The sequence below is a fragment of the Diceros bicornis genome, chromosome 6, assembly GCF_020826845.1.
Source record: "Diceros bicornis minor isolate mBicDic1 chromosome 6, mDicBic1.mat.cur, whole genome shotgun sequence".
NCBI classification, from domain to species: domain Eukaryota; kingdom Metazoa; phylum Chordata; class Mammalia; order Perissodactyla; family Rhinocerotidae; genus Diceros; species Diceros bicornis.
The window spans coordinates 28129763-28142345 of NC_080745.1; the positions used below are offsets into that span (position 1 = coordinate 28129763).

The 12583-nt window shown below is 57.0% G+C and overlaps 1 protein-coding gene across 4 annotated transcripts in view; it reads right to left on the reverse strand.

Moving 5' to 3' along the window:
- The window catches only part of ZMIZ1 (zinc finger MIZ-type containing 1), a 237203-nt gene that overhangs the window by 171662 nt on the left and 52958 nt on the right, over positions 1-12583 (reverse strand). The window lies entirely within an intron of this gene.

Consider the following 12583-nt stretch of genomic DNA (forward strand, 5'->3'; position numbering starts at 1 on the left):
TTTCAGCTTCAATAAATCCGGCCTTGTCCAAAGTGATCATATCTGGGAAATAACTGATTTGATATGCTAGTTATATACTCCTAATACACCTTAATAAGTCTATAGCTAATGAAACCAAAATGTATGTTCTTTGGAGTACGATCTGATTCTAGAATCTTGTCACAGGTTACCGGAGTTACGTGGGCCAAGCTTTGGCAAACTCACTATTGTTTTTCAACCCTTTCCTTGTACGGCAGGAGAAACAGAGCCACAGGGAGAGGTGGCTGGCTGACAGGGCCCAAGAATCCGGTAGCAAATAAGGCCGAGGGAGGTAAGGAGTCAAAGTCACGGTGTGCTGCAAGCTCTCAGTACCGTCCTTTCCTCCAAGCACTGGGTGAGACCATGTCTTTCCCCAAATGTGAACTTTACTGTGAGAATCTAGGTGGATGGGCACAAGGCCTTGTGAGGAACTTGGTTGCAGGATGGGGTGTCCCAGTGGAGGGCTGCAGGCCATGCGGAGGCCCAGGGTCCAAGATGGCATCTTTTCCCAGGATTCTCTGAGGCCACTGGTCCACCTCTGCCCCTTTCCACGGGGCTCCCCCAGGCTGGAGCTGGTCAGCAGGGGCGAGAAGTGTAATCCCCGCTCTGGTTAGATTTGGAAGCACAGAATGCACCCCTGAGCCCCACAACCTGAGCTCTTGGTCCTCGGCTCCTGTGGGCTCTTAGGGTGGCCCTGGGCGCTCTCGGGGCCTGGGTCTCCCTGGGTGGGTCTCGAGAGGTAGACCTTGATGATCTGGAAGGCCCCACCTCACAGCTCTTGGGCCTCCCTGAGCCTCTCTGTCCTCTCCCGCTCTGCCCACAGGTTGGAGACCCAGGCTGGGCCCCTGGCCCTGTGCCCTGGCTGCCCGCCCCTCCCACTGAGAACAGGATGTGGGTGTCAGGAGGTGAAGGAGAGTGTGGGGTCGGGGTGGGGAGTGGCCCCGGGACGCGACTTCCTGAAGCCAGATCGGTTTACCACTGTCAGTTGGGCCCAGGACCGCACAGCTGTGAGTTATAAATGTCCCTGTCAGGGACCGGGCTGAGAGGCCCTGCTGCTGGTGGAGGCGCCAGGGCCCACGGCGCCCACTCCCTGGGGGCCTCCCCAGGCAAGGGCTCATCTTCCAGGAGGCCCTCCCGAGGGTCCAGCCCTCAGGACCTCTAGGCTCTCTCAGCTCCTCTCTCTGAGATGCCTGCTGAGAAAGGGTCTAATACTGCCTCCCTCTGCCTACTCCTCGCACTTCCAGGTGCAAATTTTGTGGTTCCACCTACCTTGAGAACTCTCAGAGGGCAGGGGCCATCCTGAGCCTCCACTTGGCAGTAAACTGGTGCTTGGCACACAGCCAGCCACCCTGGTAACAGCCTCAGGGGCAACTGTTCCAACTCAGCAACCTGCTGCCCACAGCCCCAACCGCCCCTTGTGCCTGCCCACCAGGGCACACACATGAGGTGGGGGCTCCAGCCTGTAGTGCAGGGGCACTCGGCCCAGGGGCACCGGCCTCTGCACTGCACATCCGGGCTTTCCTTCAGGAGACCTTCCCTGAGGCTCCCATTCTCCCTGACTGCCCTCCTCAGGGCTCCTCAGCCTGGGCTGTGAGGTGTGGACCACAGTCTGGGGTGCTCAGAGGGAGCCTGCACATACATGGCTTTCTACAGGATGAGAAGTTGGGTCCCCCCAGTCCCGAGGCCCGGGCCATCCTCCTGCTGGGCCCACGAGGTGGGGAGCATGGGGCGGGCCCCAGAAACAATATGCTAACAGAAATAAGCAGGGGGTGGTCCAGGTGTGGAGGGCCCCAGGTTTATACTATTTTGGAGATCCTCTTTAGATATATGTATAAAATTATAAATACGTATTTAGAATAAGAAAAGAAATGACAACAAATTCCTAGAGCCTTAGGAATCCAGGCCCCTTCGAAAATTTACCAGAAATGCTTACACAGAAATGCTCCTGATGGCAACCTGCTGCCCTTCCCTACCTGGAACACAGCTGCCAGGAAAACTCCCCCCTTCACCCGGCGGTGCAGGGGAGGGGCCTGGAGGCCGCAGCTTCATGAGTTTCCCAGTAAGTCCACCTCTAATCAATAACAGTGATGAAACTGATGATAATAATACTACCTAACATTACCAGACCTTTATCTGGTACCGTTCTAAGTACTTTATGTGAATTAACTCATTTAACCTCACCACAACCTATGAGGTAGGTACTATACCCATTTTAACAGGTGAGGACACAGAAAAGTTAAGAAGCCAGCCCAAGGTCACACAGCTGGGATGTGAATTCAGATAGCCTGGCATTGGTGCTGTGATGAGCCCTCAACTACTGCCCTTTGGAGGGACCAGGCGAGTTTTCCTTCCCTCAGAGGCTCCAATAGCAGCAGCGACCAAGGGCCGACACTGAGTTAAGCCCCTCTGATTAAACCATTCATTCATTCCACACAGATGCCCACGCACCCAGCCCCAAGATCTCGGCAGTCAACAGGGGCCTCCTGCTTCCCTCACTCTGCCCGGGGCATGCTGGAGTCCTCTCTGTGGGCAGAAGTGGACACCATCTCGACTTTCTGGGGCTAGGGGGTGTCCTAGAGATAGGTTGGGCCCGCCCCAAAGAGACCCTGGGTGAGGGGGCGGTCAGGGTTTCTGAAAGTCACAGGGCGTGCTGTCCAACCCCCTCATCTTACAGGTAAGAAAAAGGTGGCTTGGAGAGAAGTGGCTTCCCAAGAGTCACCCAGCGAGTGGTGACCCCAGGCGAGGTCTGAGGCTGGTGTCTGTGGGGTGGGGTGGGGCGCCTGCAGCCTGAGGGTGGCCAAGGCCTGGCGCTGGGGGGACAGGCTGGCCAGGCGGTGGAGGGAGGAGGCCCCTGCCTTTTGGCCTCCTAGGAGCAGGGCCTTTGTTCTCTGTCTTTGTTTTCCATCTGCCCGCCCCCCTGTGGCCTTCCAGGCTTCCCCTGATTGTGTGCAGAGCGATAAAAGGGCAGATGAGCAGGAGATCTCTGGCGGCGGTGGGGTCACCTCGCACAGACACTGTGGCGGCGGGTGGGTGGCGGAGGGGGGCCCTGAGCCGGGATCGGGCTCACCACCAGCTGCACCGAGTGCTTCCCTGAGGGGTGCTTCGCACACGGCTCTCAGCATCCTTTCAGCAAGCCTGGGAGGAAAGCACAACCATCTCTCACCTTACAGAGGGGGATACTGAGGCTCTAGAAAGCAGCAGGACTGGAACCCTGTTGCTGACCTCTCTGGCTGCCCAGATGACCCCTGGCCTAGTCAAAGCCATTCTCCTTTTATGTCCAGAACTGGCTGTTTTCAGACTGTCCATGAAGAAGGAGTGCAGAGGCCTAGCTACGGTCTTGCCCACCATTGCCTACCGAGCCAGTCAGCCAGGGACTCTCCGGGAAGTCTCAGATCTGGTCACTTGGTGGGAAATGGAGCAGAGTTGGACCTCCTGGCCTCTCTGACACAAAGTCCCATTTAAACTGCCACAGGGCCAGTGATCCCTCTGTGGTGGGCTAATGCCCACTGACTGCAGGGCTGGGGAGAAGGGCACCATCCAGGGGCAATGTTGGCCGGCGTGGGCTGGGGCAGTGGTGGCCTGCAGGCCAGGATGGGCCAACCCCGTCCTCAGGTCCCTGCTGCTGACCCTGGCCTCAGCCGCCTAGCCTCCTGACCTGGTGTTCTCAGACCCTCCCTGAGTGTGTCCTTAACTTCAGTTACTAGATACTTTAAGCCATATCTACACTCCATCTAAATTATTTACGTATTGTTATTCAAATCACCTGGAACCAATCACTTTTTACTTAGCCTCACCTAAAGCAATATCGTCTGTGAAATCATGAGTGTGATATATTAATTATAATTATATTTTTTTCGAATAATGTTAAAGATTTGAAATTCAGACCCTCACACATGTCTCGGTAGTCCACATGTGCAAGGCCTGGGGCTGGGGGCAGGCCAGTCCTGGGGAAGCCGGCCTCAGCTGCCAGAGCGAGAGCCTCGGTAAGTGTGGGCTGGGGGCCATGGGAGCCGTGAGTGCCGTGCAGGATGGGGAAGTGGGAGGAGGTGGAGGTTTCCAGAAGGGCACACGGAAGGTTTGGTTTGGCCGTGGGCTCAGACCAGGCTGCCTCGTTCCTCCACTCGGGCTGGAGTTTGGTCCAGATATTTCTCCAGCTGCAGATAAAGCCATCTTCCTGCAAATTCCTCCTGACAATAACATGATACAGCAGGATGAGCACTGGAGGGGGACCTCAACATCTGGGTCAGGGGTCCGTCTCTACCACTGTCTTACTGCAGGGTGCTGGACCTCTCTGGACCCCAGTCTCTCCATCTGTACAGAAACAGCGGATGAGCTGAAGGTTCTTCCCAGCTCTATGGGTCACCTGCAGTCTCCCTGGACCACAGTCGTGTGTGGTACTGCTAGTGACCCCTGGGGCTCAGACAGACCCTCTAATCACCCATGTGGGCCTCCGTTGACCCACTCCTCCCACACCTGATTGGGGGCCTCGGGTGGCATCTGGGATGTGAAGGGGAGACACGGCCATCCTGTGTGACAGCTATAAAATTAGATAATCAGCTAATCACCAGCAAATTAGCATCCCATCTTTACATAGAACAAATATAGTATTTACGTAAAAGTTGTTAGGAGTTTCTCTCTTTTTAATTAGCAGAAATAAATGCAAAATAAATGGTAATTAGGCAGCTGATGGATTCGGTAGTACAATTATGCCTGCAGCAGTGCCCCAGTCCTTAAACGCTGCGAGCTCCGAGGAATCAGAGGAGCCTATTTATATAGTTTATTTATAAAACAAAGTTAGCAGAAACAGAGGGGCGAGGCCTGGGCACTCCTGGGGGAAGGGTCTTGGCTGCTGGGGCAGGGCCCTGGGAGGAGAGGGAGCTCAGGGCCCAGGGAATGGGGGGTGCTTAGCATTGGGCTGTGAAAGTGCACCACCAAGGCCCCCACGTGTCTATTTCAGGCCCTGCATGTGTTGCTGGGAATGGCCTCCCTGGCAGGAAGTAGGCTGGAGTGGTGTGGAGGGGCTGGGAGCAGCTGTTCTGTGCACTCCTGTCTGTCTCTTTCCCTCCCCTGGTCCATTCTTTGCTGGCCCTATTCCTTCACTGAGCACTTCTCTGTGCTACACCCTAAGGCATATTCTTCTAGAATATGCTTCCTTTCCTCCACAAACTCAAGGGGAACCAGATCCAGGAACAATGTACCCAAACACAGGGATTAAGTTCCAGACCAGTGGAGCACCAGTGGGCATACAGAGGCAGGAGTCCTGAGAGGAGGCAACCCAGAGGAATAGACAAGAGTTGGGTTTTGAAGGATGCATAGGAGTTTTCTGAGAAGGTGGGAAGTAACAAAATGACCTGCATGTGAAAGGCAGGGAGGTGGGAATAGCATCCTGTGATTGCAGAAAAGAGTGCATCAGGGGTGTGGAGGCTGGAGAAATGAGTAGAGCTTCATTGCGATGGGTCTTGGATGCCAGGCTAAGGCTTTGGACTTAATCCTAGAAGCTGTGGAAAGGTCTGAATTGAGAGAGTCCGGCAGCCCCTTCCCACTCACAGTTCTTTCCTTAGCTTCCCTCCCCCATCCCCAGAGCCTGGGAGAGGGCCAGGTTGACAGGCCATTAGAGGCAGCTGGTCCAGCTCAGCGGAGGGAGCATGGAGCAGGAGGCTAACCTGATTACCAGGGACAGGAGGGTTGTCTGCGGGGGAGGAAGGGAGGGTGACTGCTCTGACGGCGGAGGGAAGGGGGGCATGCTGGGCGGCTCTTGGGTCTCCAGAGTGAGGGCCTGTCTTCCCTAGAACAGAGTCCCCTGCCCTGTCCTCAAACCTGACTGCTGGGGGAGGGGAAACAGCACTGCCGGGGAGGCCTCCACCCGCTCCGAGGCTAACAGCCCAGCTCCACCCCATTACCTTGGGCTGTGACCTTGAAGAGCCACTTCCAACTCCAGGCTACACATCCTTGTCTCCAAAACAAAGGCCTGAACTAGAATGGGGGGAGGCAGTGACGATCTGGCCCACAGTCCCCTCCTGTACAGCGTATGGGCAGGGGGTTATTATACCTCCAGGACTTTTAGGGATTTAGGTGGGGTGGGCAGTCTCCAGTTTGCCGCAGTCCCTCCTGCTCCCTCCTGCCTTACCACAGCCCAGTTCACAGGCTTGAGTGGCATGCTGCAGGCAGCTGAGTTGAGACCCCTGTATGATGACCGCCTCGGCCCTTCCAGCTGACCACCTGGGCTCTGCAGACAGAAGGCTCAGGACTGGGTAAAGGGGTGGCAAAAAGGCTGACAGTAAGAGGAGAGAGATGGGACTGGAGCACCTTTGGTCACGGAGGACCAGCAGCCCCTCCCTCGCTCCGGTGCCTGCCCTTGACTCAGTCTGCCTGCCTCTAAATTGGGAGCAATAATACCTGCCCGCCCAAGCCCTGGGGTCATTAAAAATCTCAAACAAGACCATGCTCCTGGCAGTGCTCTGAAAGGCAAAGTCCTGCACAGTGGTTTAACGGTGACTTTGAACCCCAGAGTTCCAAAGGATTTCACAAAGGGAAGCTTCACCCTACCCAGCGTGAACAACTCTCTAACCTTCCCTCAAAAAGGCAGCAACCAGGCAGCCCCATGGAGGTCTGGAAACCGTGCCTGAGCTGTTACCTGCTGTCACTCTCAGGACAGGCTCTGAACTTGTAAGGGAAGACGAAGATCACACCGCACCATTTCTCGGCTCTATAAGTTGCGCACCTGCCTTTGGCCAAAATCAATAAAAATCTCCACTATGATTGTTTCACCAGCACAAGGGGCCGGGCCCCTTGCGATGACATTCCATCTCTGGCGGGCACTGGGGATCTGCCTTCATCACACAACCTCAGCCCACTACAGGCAGCAGCGACATGTGGGGTGGGGTGGGGATGGGGTCGTGATGGGGGGCAGGGCCGGGGGGGCCAGAGGGGGCCACGCAGAGCTGCTAAATGCCTCTCCGAAGACAAGCTGGTGCAATTCATCAGCTGGTTTTCAGGGCTGTGAGAAATCAATGGCATTTGTGCTGCAAACTCATTATTAGGACAGGAAAACTCTGCAATGGAATTGATTTGTTTAAATATAATAACACAATTTCACAGAGAACCGTGGGGGGTGGGGAAAGGACCTAGGCAAACAGTGAGACCGCTCAGAGAACTGGGAGAGGCACCAGCCTTGGAAAACCTTCCAAGGGGGCAGCCCAGCCCCAGTGCCACCCCCCCCAAACCCTGGCATCGAGGAGGCCAGAGTGGCACGTGGTGTCACCCAGTGAGAGGTGGCTCATGCCTGGTCTCAGAAATGCCCCTCAGCGGCCTGCGGATGGGCCCAGAGGCCCGGCTAGTCATTGCTGTGTTGTTTCCGCAGGTGACTTTGGCTCAGCAAGCATCGGTTCAACCCGACAAGCTCTTATTAGGCACCTACTGTGCTCTAGGCACCTGTGAGGGGCTGTGGGGGAAACACAATAAATCCTGGCCCCAGCTCTGAAGGCATGCCGGGAGGACCAGGCAGATAAGACAACACGAGGGTCATGGGAGACATGGGAGGGGAGTGCTGGGGCAGAACGAAGGACAAAGAGGGGACAGTGAGGGGGAAGAAGTGGAAGGTCCATTCAAATCACCAGGCAGAGCCCATCTGGAGAGCTGGACCCACATCTCATGGATGTGGTACCTGCCTGCCCTATGATGACGATGACAGGGGCTCACCTTATTGATCCTTAAAACGTTCCAGGACCCTGCAAACCCTCAACATGTATCACTTCATTGAATCCCACCATCCTGTGAGGAGGGGCTGTTATTACTCACATTCCACGATACCACTGGGGCTCAGAGAGGTTGAGTGACTGCCTGACGTCACACAGCCAGTAAGTGATGGAGCTGGGATCAGACCCCAGAACCTGTGTACTAACCACTGCCTCTCTTGCCCTCACTGTGGCTTGGCCTCCATGTGAGCTGCGGAGACACACGGCTCTTGCCCTCCTCCCCTCCAGGAGCTGGGGCATGAGACACACAGGGCAGTTCAGGGGGGGAGTCTGAGGAATGGCATGGAGTGGACAATGCATTGGGCTGGCGTCCTGGTCACAGGCCCTGCTGCCTGGGTAAGGCTGGAGCACTGGGGGCAGAGGGTGCCCTGATCCCCCACACAAGACCTCTTCCACCTCCCCCAGAGGGCGGGGGTCCTGGGGGGAAAGGGCGGGCCAAGTCCTGGAAAGGCGTGTCTAGAGGGCAGAAACCCCCAGGCAGGGAGAGAAGGCCGGAAAGCCTTGGCCCTTGTCTGAGGGTGGGGACGGCAGACTGAAGCCCTCGCGGAAACACCGGCAGCTCTGGGCAGCCTCCCTGAGCTCAAGAAGAACCTTAATGTCAGCTTCGGAATTTGAACTTTATTCCTGGTGACAGTGGGAAGCAAGGGAGGGCAGCGAGGGCTGGGAAGGGTTCAGTCCTCTAGAGGCAAGTGAGACCTGAACAGCAGCAGAGGGTGGGGGTGCTGAGGGGGACACAGACCCGGAGAGGGTAAGGGGGTCGAATCAACTGTTGGACGTGGGGTGAGTGAGAGGGAGGTGCCAAGGACGAGCCAGTCATCTCCCCCAGACCGCTGAAGCAGCGGTTGCCTGAGTCAATACTAACTGACCCGGACCCCAGGGAGCACTGGGCCCCTCCCCCCAGGAAGCCCTGACTTGGGGGAGGGCACTGCTGGCCGGCAGGCCGCCACCAACTCCGCTCTGTCCTCCTGCTGACCTTTCTCCTTTGTCAGTAGTGCTCTCCATCAATGCCCCGGAAGGGCCAGTGCACTCTCTCCCGGCTCTGGGGACAGGGGCTTGCTCTGCCTTCCCTCCTTTAAGGAAGAGGTTTCCAGAGCGTCTCTAGAAAACCAGGAGCAGAGGGGCCAAAGCCCTCGCTGCAAACGGAGAGACTGAGGCCTGGCGAGGGGCAGCCCACCAGGCATGACCCATACCCCTCCTGCTGGCAGAGGGGAGGGAGAAGAGAAGAAGCTGGGTGGGGAGACTGGAACCAGGCCAGGGGGTTAGGCAAGGATGATCTGGCTAGAAGAGGGATCTATGAGGTGTGGGAGGGGGGCCCAGCAGGGGCAGGACAGGCAAGAGCCCAGACTGCACCAACCCCAGAGCCAAGGAGTGGGTCCAGGGGGTCCAGGGGGCTTAGGAGTGGCGTGGAGGATTTAGAGGGGGCCAGCACGGCCGACTGTCCTTGTGGGCCTGGAACTGAGAGGCTTCTGGGATGTGGAAATTTCAGTGCTAAAACCGGGACAGTGTCAGGCAAACCCAAAGAGTTGGTCACCCTAGCAAGGCTGAATCTTAATTCTGGTTTTCAGTTCCACCTCTTTCAGACTGTGTGACCTCTCCATGCTTTAGTTTCCTCATCTGGAACATAGAACTTACAAGAGCACCTGTGTATGGTTGTCGTGAAGATTATGTGAAGAAAATGTATGTGAATTGCTTAGCATCTGACACAGCATCCGACACGAATCAGTCCACAAGCGGCAGGCGGCTGCTGGTATTCCCACCCACTGCTAGTCTTACTACTACGAGGACCAGCTAACATACCGAGCACTCGCCTCGTGCCCAACTCTGTTCTAAGCACTGTACATATGGTGCTAATTTCATCTCACAATGCTTATTGGGTAGGGACCATTATTATCCCCATTTTCAGACGAGGAAACTGAGGCATGGAGGGGCTAAGCCACTGGCCCGGGTTCTCACAGTGGGCAAGTACAGAGCCCAGAAAACCAGTTCCATTTCCATGGGGCTGACCCCACAGCCAGGGGCGTGGAGGCCAATGTCAACACAATTCTGGTCATACTGACCCAGGGCAAGAACCGGACAAACACACAGGCAGGCAGGTGTGGCAGGCCACGGTGGAGGTGCACAGGAATGGCCAAGGGACCCCTGTTTTGGGAAGACTGAGTCCCCAGTTCTCAGCCTGGGTCTTCAAGACCTTCCCCTTCCAGTCCGAACACACGAACCAAATGTATGAGGTGTCAGGCTCTATTTCCACAGCAAGAGAAAGGAAGCACAGAGGGCCCAGGCCTCCTCCCGGCCTGGGGCCCGGCTCTCCTGACGGGGCACTTTCTGCACAGGTACCTCATTTCATTCTCACACCAACACTACAAGGTCAGTTATGATGCCCATTTCAGAGATGAGACTATAGAGGCTCCGAAATGTGCTGAGGTGGCACAGCTGGATTTAAACGTGTCCAGCTCCCAAGTCTGGGCTCCTCTTGGCTGCTTGTGTGACGGGATGAACACGCAGCATGAAGGCAGGAGGCCCCCGCTTGTATGTCTGTGTTGGGCGCCGGACAGGACTCAAGGTGCGCCCTAAATAACCCTGAGGAGGAGGGCGCAGTCTCCCTCCCCTTAGAGTACAGGTGGCCCAGGAGAAACTCTGGCAGGTCAGGGAAGGGGCTCAACACCCAAGGGTGGTGTGGCCAGCCTGGTAGGGAATTGCACACAGGGATAAAAGAGGGAAGGTACTGGGGTTCAGGCAGAGGCCCATCACCCCAATACCTGAGGGACAGGCAGGCCTGGCAGAGACCCCTCTTCGGTCTCAGGAGCTGAGCATGTACCACCATCCCGGCTACGACCCCTAGGAAGTCCTTAGCACAAGGGGCTGCATGCTCACAAAGCAATTAGCTTCCAGCACCCAGGAAAAAGGTCGTGGAGGTGGACAGGCAGGCGCTGGCTGGGCAAGGGCCCCGGGGAGCTGGGCCCGGTTATTTTTAGCATCTTGATTCAAGAGGGAGGAGGCCCTCCTCCCCACCAGGTAAATGTCAGCGCCGCCGGCAGACCTGGCCAATTAAAGCAGCTGGAGCCAAGGAAGAGAGACAGAGACTCAGGCCTCTGCCCTCCGGCTCCTCGCTCCCCGGGAGCTCTCTTCCTCCACCTGTGCTTCCCAAGCCCTGGCCCATCTGCCCCGCGGCGTTGAACAGGAAACACTGGCTCGGTCTGCAAAGGAGCTTGACCAGGGGCCTGGAATCCTGGGGGAGTCCTGCCTGGGACACGTGACCCAGGCCAAGTTTCTTGCCTTCTTTTCTTTGACTCCAGTCTCTCCCTCCAGAAAATGGGCCCCTGCTAAGCTCCTCTGATATTTTGAGGGTGACAGGAGTCAGGGGGCATGGAGAGGCTTTGAATGAGGGTGGCTTGCCCTTCCTGCTGTGGGGTGGTTGCTGTCTTATTCCAGAAAAGAATTCTGGGCTTCCTGAGCAGGAACTTGGGCCAGCCTGGAGCTGAAGGGCCCTGAGCTGGCTGCTGTGCAAACTGCTGGGGGGACTTGCGCAATCCTGGGTCCTGGGAGTCCAAGAGCCTGTGGCGGCCACTCTGCTGATAGGAGAGGGGGAGAGAGGCCGCTGCGGGTCAGTGGGGGTGCAGCAAACACAACCAGGGCTGAGCCCAGGGCTCTGGGGAGGGACTGCACTGCAGGAGGGCACTGGGAACCCACAGTGCCTGCAGCAGATCACAGGCCTGGCACTGGCACACATGGCTCAGAGTCACCTCCTCTCCGTCAGGCTCTGAACTGGCCTAAAGCCTTGGGGAGGGCCACCTCCTCCCCCCAAAGAAGGAAGGAGGCAGTTGGTCACAGGAAGGAGAAAGGAAGCCCATCTCTCAGTCTACCCCTCAACCTCTCAGCCCTGGAGTCCACTCTGGGAGACAGACCCGTAGCCCACAGGTGGGTCTGCCCCAGGCGGCCTAACCCCCCATCCCCTCAGGCTAGGGAAGACTCCTAGCAAACCCCAGGAGGCTGCGGTCAACTGTCCCCAGCCAGAGAGCAGCCCTGGGCTCAGCAGCAGCATCCTTGGCCAACTGCCCACCGACTCCCAGGGGAGCCTAGCATCCTGGCACCCCTCACACCCTCCCCAAAGGCAGACTCTTCCACTGAGGCACTGCCCTGCTGTGGCTCCCAGGTGCCTGAAGCTCCAGGGAGATCTGAGAGAAACTGAGGCACAGAAGTGGGGCAGTGATCTGCTCAGGGACATTTAGCAAGTTAGAAGCAAAGTACAAACTTCCTCTTCCTTCTGCCATCGGGCCTCTAGGGGGCATCTCCAACTTCATTTCTTTCACTGCCCAGTCACAGCCCTCCTCTCAGCCCCACTCATCTGCCCTGTGTGCCTGCCTCGGGGTCTTGGCCTAGCCGGTCTCTTTGCTTGGAATGCTTTCAGTTCACGGTCCTGTTCATTCTTCAGGGCCCAGCTGGAGCTCCACCTCCTCCAGGAAGCCCTCCCTGACCCTCCAGTCCCTCGGAGCCCCCAGACACTTGTCCTAGGTCCCAGAGACGCTGCCTCGCATCCAGCAGGCCACTGGGCACCCTGCTATGGCTTGGCAAAGGGGGCTGATGAGAGACATGGGTGGCTCCTGGTTTCCTGAGTCCACTTTGCTTCCTCACCCCCTTGCATCTTGTCAGCTTTCAAATCAGGCCCTAATTCCAGAGCATTCTCTCTGCCATGGCCTCTGGGCCTGCAATCTCCAGGCTCTCTGGGTAAACAGAAGGGAGGAAAAGCCCCGGTGGTAGCAGGCCTCCGCAGGAGTGGCGATTACAGAAGGTGGGATACAAACAAGGCTTCCCAG